We start from the raw sequence: 6,000 nt of genomic DNA, 5'->3' as shown, positions 1-6,000 counted from the left end.
GCCTAATATCGTTTAGGGGTCACGCGAGCGCGCAGAAGTGCCGCAACACGACGTGGCATGGACTCGACTAATGTCTGAAGTAGTGCGGGAGTGAACTAACACTATGAATACAGCAGCACTGTCCATAAATCCGTAAGAGTACCGGGGGGGGGGGGGGGGATCTCTTCCGAACAGCAGGTTGCAACGCATCCCAGATATGCTCAATAGTGTTCTTTTTTGGGGAGTTTGATGGACAGCGAATGTGTTTAAACTCAGAAGACTGTTCCTGGAACCACTCTGTAGCAATTCTGGAGGTGTGGGGTGTCGCATTCTCCTGCTGGAATTGCCCAAGTCCGTTGGAATGCACAATGGACATGAAAGGATGCAGATGACCAGAAGGGATGTTGACGCATGTCCACCTGGGAGAGTCGTATCTAGCCGTATCAGGGGACCCATTTCACTTCATCTGAACGTGCCCCTTACCATTACAGAGCCTTCACCATCTTGAACAGTCCGCTACTGACATGCAGGATCCATAGATTTATTAGGTTGTCTCAATACCCGTACACGTCCATCCGCTCGATACAATTTGAAACAAGACTCGTCCGACCAGGCAACATGTTTCCAGCCATCAACAGTAAAATGTCGGTGCTGAAGGGCCCAGGTGAGGCGTAAAGCTTTGTGTCGCACCGTCATCAAAGGTACACGAGTGCGCCTTCGGCTCCGAAAGCCCATATCGATGATGTTTCGTTGAATTGTTCGCACGCTGACGCTTGTTAATGGCTCAGTACTGAAATCTGCAGCAATTTGTGGAAGGGTTGCACTTCTGTCACGTTGAACGATTCTCTTCAATTGTCTTTTTTCCGGCCGCAGCAATGTCGGAGATTTGACGTTTTACCGGATTCGTGACATTCACGGTGCAATCGTGAAATTGTCGTATGGGAGTGTCCCCACTTCATCGCCACTTCGGAGATGGTATGTCCTATCACTCGTGCGCCGACTATAGCACCACGTTCAGACTCAGTTAAATCTTGATAAATGCCATTGTAGCATCAGTAACAGATCTAACAACTGCGCGAGACACTTGTTGTCTTTATAGGCGTTGTCTAATGCAGCGCCGTTTTCTGCCTGTTTAAATATCTCTGCATTTGAATACGTATGCCTATACCAGTTTCTTTGGCGCTTCAATGTATTTGATAACATATTAAATTGTTCTTATGTACTGGATGGTTATAATTAAAGACCAGCTACTTAGGGGGTCCAGTGCGGGGTGTAATTATCGTTTGGCAACGTAACTCGTAAGGAACAGATCTACGTTGCAAAAAATTACTTCTAGTTTTGGCCACCAGGTGCAAATCTGGTATTGCACAGCATCTCGTCGATGTATCCGGTCCTCATTTTAAAAAAAAATTGTAAGCGGAGGTTAATAATAAAATCAACATTATGCCTTTCTCACGTGTTTGACCTAGCTATACGTCTTTCTTGCATTCACAGTACCCGATTTGCAACTGGTGACCAAAATTGGAACTAATTTTTTTCAGTGTGAATCGGTTCCTCATTAACCCATTAGCATATCTACCAAGTTTCTCTGCTGTACGGTAATTACAGGCTACACTGAACCTCTGTGAGTGGCTGCACTTTAATTATAACCGCCTGGTATATTACAGTGGCCTCTTGGAAATGGCATAACGCCGAAATTGACCAATAGTGGAACAGCAAATAATTCAATTGTTTTGGCAAATATGATGTCATGTAAACAATTCTTTACTAGTGTGAAACGTAACGTAAAGAAATTAATAATAAAGAGTGGTTTCTAATGCAGATCACGGTTGATTCATTCTCTCATCTTCCTTAAAGTGAGACGGTCTTACGCCTCAGATATCGAAGTAGACAAAACTTTAATCTTTAAGCCGTCTTTAGCAGAGAAGGCTTTTGGATGAAATCCAAGATGGTGGCGCAGAATCCCGTTATTATGAAATGTACGCGTCATTCTGTCGATCGAACTGAGGCGTTGAGAATTTCTTGCGTCCTAGATTCGAACCAGCTACTTCTGCAACGAGCGCCGTCGAACTAGCCAGTGTTAATTATTTCACTTAAGGACGCTAACGTGTCACGGAAGTCAAAAATCTTCCCGAAACTTGGAATAATTTATTAGCGTGATGTAGTACACTGGCTGCAACAAGCAATAATGACGCGAAGACAACGTCAGGATCAGCAGAACATTTTACACGGCGAAATTAGGGTTGAGAGCTAACCAATGCGAAATGAGTTTCCCATTGATGAGCCCTGTCTGACACATGCCGGATCTACAATGGCTGCGACGTCACGTCTGACTGTCCACATACACACACGCGCGTTCTTCACTTTCCGAAATTAGTTTCGTGTGTGGGTGTACATGTCTGGCAGCTGGGCATGGAGTTGCGCCCCGGCTATTTTGGCACCAAGTATGTTTCCCCGTGAGTCACGGAAAGCCTCACTGAGTGCATGCGTCAGTGTCAGAGCTTTTAATATCGCAGCGGTATGCGTCCAAAGTGCTATGCTACCCATAGACGAAGGTTACCAAGAATTTTTCGTTCTGATAACGCAGTTGGTTAGTTGCGATATTACCAACAAGGGAACATCACCAACTTTACCTCATATTTTAAGAAAACAGCACACTCGAAAGAAATCAGCCACGTCAATAGATAATGCTCGAAAATTTGGTCCATAATTCTAGTAGTACGCAGTGATGACCTCTTGAAAGTACGGCTTTAAAACTTTCGCGAGCACCGGTTGTCACTTGCTCTGCCCCACCGCAGTCACTAATTCCCGAGCCCGAAGTATTGTGCAGTGAAGTGAGTGAGAGGTTTGTCAAATATTGTTTTGGTATTGGTAACATGCTTTTCTCATAGTGCCAAGTGCTAGAGATCCCTTTGAATATTTTTGTGTTGCGATTCACAAATGCAGTGCAAATGAAAGAAACGAATTACTTTGTCATTAAAGAAGCAGCGCAGAGCAATTTAATTGTTAACAAAGCTGTTGCGGGTAATTTCTTGTGGATTTTAAAGCTGGCACATGAAGTGCAACTTGCAGGAGGTTTGCTGTCCTTCAATGTGACAGGAATAATTAAATTGTAAATCGAATATCATTAACTTCATTTCATTATACTTCTTCAGTTCCTTGGTTTATTAATTTTGATTTTGAGGCGTATACATAGCTGCAGAATATCAGTACGAAAATATTGTTAAAATAATATTCAATGTATCTGTGCATGAGGTTGACATATTATGTATTCATATCGGGTGGCTGTAATTAAAGTTTAGCTACTCACAGAGGTCCACTGTGGGCTGTAATTATCGTGTAGCAGTGAAACTTGGCAGGTATTACAATGCGTCGATGCGAAATCTACTTACGATGGAAAAAAATTAGTACCAATTTTGGCCACTAGTGCAAATTTAGCGCTGTGAATGCAAAAAAGACATCTAGAATTGTTTCCATGAGTAATTGATTAGGAATGGGGCGTAGGCAGAACACGTCAAACAAGTGAGGAAGACATACTGTTGATTTTATTATTAACCACAACGCACACAATTTGTTCAGTTTGAGCACCAGAAGTGTCGACGAGATGATGTACAGCGCCAGATTTGCACCTGGAGGCCAAAATTACAAGTAAGTTTTTTCCAGCGTAAATCGATTCCACATTAACCCAATAGCATATCTATGCAATAATTACAGCTCACCTGGATCTCTGGCAGTAGCTGCACTTTAATTAGAACCACCTCGTATTGCTTACTGTTTTCCACGTAAGACAGCAAGTGTTCTCGAACAAGATTTTAAAACACGTCGGGAAGATGTGTCCATTCCCCCCTCTTGTTCCCTCGCCTTCAACAATAGGAGGGCTCTGGTTGTCAAAGCTGTACAGTACTTGGCGCTCGGACATTAGCGGCTCCACTGGGGCGGTGCAAGAGACAAATAACAGGCACGCGCGAAGTTTACAAGCTCTGCATTCTGAAGGCCGTAATTGCACAGTATCAGAATTACGGCACAAATTTTCCCACGGAAGCGATTGCTTGGAATGACATTTTGTGAATGCGTTTATTTTCCTTAAAATATGAGCTCAATTCGTGATGTTCCCCTATAAGTTAAAGGTTAATCCCTGGTGGATTCTATGACATTTCTTGACGCTCAACATCAGCTCAAAGTTTTGCAATGTTTTATCTAGGAGAGGGTAGTCATAAACGTTGCACTGTCACTTCGAAAAAATCAAGCTGCCAGGAAGATATTTTGGGATGCCGTTGGTGATTCTCTAAATATTCAACCAACGATGCGAGGCGGTTTTCCCGACGAGTTGGTTGTAGATATCTGCAGTTTGGCTGTGCCACTTCAAAACTCAGCTCAAGGGCGTTCTGTAAATCCATGGCACGTAATGGTTTCTGAGGGAGGACGAAGAAGAAGTCACTGGGTGCCATGTCAGAAGAATAACGGCGGGAGAGGGGGGGGGGGGGGGGGGGCGGGAGAGCGAAAGTCAGTAAAATTTTATAGCGCAAAGAAGCAGCATGTGGTACTGTGCAAAATGAACAGGAGCATTGTCGTGGAACTAGAACACCCTTTAGCTGGCCGCTGTGGCCGAGCGGTTCTAGGAGCTTCAGTCCGGAACCACGCGGCTGCTACGGTCGTAGGTTCGAATCCTGCCTCGGGCATGGATGTGTGTGATGTCCTTAGGTTAGTTAGGTTTGAGTAGTTCTAAGTTCTAGGGGTCTGATGACATCAGAAGTTAAGTCACATAGTGATCAGAACCATTTTTCAGAGAAATCATGACCTGTATAATATAATACCGTGTAATTCCATCCGTGGACTTAATAACCGCCTGGATCCGGTTAGGAAGTGAGTCCACACAGTTGTGCAGGTAAGTCACGTCCAGGTTAAAGTACTCGCTGAGGATCTCATCGCGCAATTCCTCCAAATTGCGGGGATGCTGATGTCGTCGTTTTACCCGCTGTTCCTGTTGTGTACTACTTCGTACACAATGGTAGTGAGAGTGGGCTACAAGAGCAGCTGTCGGCGTAGGGAGGGTGGACAGGACTAGACACGATTATCGAACAAGTGAATACAGTGAACAGAAGTTTTACTTGCAGTTTTCTCCAAATGTTGTGAACAAACTTTACAAAAGAACTAATAGCAATAACGTCCATTTATTTCAAGAAGCAAACTGATAAATAAAATGTCGCGTGACTAGGGCCTCCTGTCGGGTATTTCGATTTGACCCCACTTCGGCGAATTGCGCGTCTATGGGGATAAAATGATGATGATTAGGAGAACTCAAAACCCAGCCCCTGAACGGAGAAAATCTCCGACCCAGGCGGGAATCGAACCCGGGCCCTTAGGAGTGACATTTTGTCGCGCTGACCACTTTTTTCATTTTTTTGTTCGTTGTTGATCGTTGTGTTTGGTCGTTGTGGACGTCACATGAGATCCGTTAAAGTTCGTCTGGCGAGCCTTCCACTCAGGTTTTTATTACACAGGCCAACCACCTCTCTGACCGAACATGCTGAGCTACTGTGCCGGCTGCCACTCAGCTACCAGAGGCAGACAAGAAACTGATGAGCGTCGTGCATTGTGAGGCTCCCGAATGAGCGAATTGTCGAAGGCTGACTAAGACGGTAGTCTGACGAAGATTGCCACTGAGACTGGGCCGTGTAGCTGCCGCCAGCCATCGCATATCGCGGCAGCAGTGGGCGCTCGTAAACGGAGCCGCTCACAGGCATGGTGGCTCAGTGGGCGCATATCATTGGATCTGCGGGGTCTGCGTGCGACCGCTATCGGCGTCTCTCGGAAATGTGCGTTTCCATTTCCAACTGTGAGATGTTGGTGAGAGTGGTAGCGATCAGAATACCACAATTCCAAAACGACCCCCTGATTTTCTATGGGAGTTGAAGTTAGGTGTTTTTGCAGAACAATCAATATGTAATAGGGTGGGGGAATGTTTAGAAAACCAGCCCGATGAATGTTGCTGTTGTCGTCTTGAAAAATAGGGGTATCAGT

This window comes from Schistocerca americana, chromosome 4, assembly GCF_021461395.2.
Source record: "Schistocerca americana isolate TAMUIC-IGC-003095 chromosome 4, iqSchAmer2.1, whole genome shotgun sequence".
NCBI classification, from domain to species: domain Eukaryota; kingdom Metazoa; phylum Arthropoda; class Insecta; order Orthoptera; family Acrididae; genus Schistocerca; species Schistocerca americana.
The sequence above is the reverse complement of the archived record's forward strand: the minus strand, read 5'-3'. Positions refer to the sequence as shown.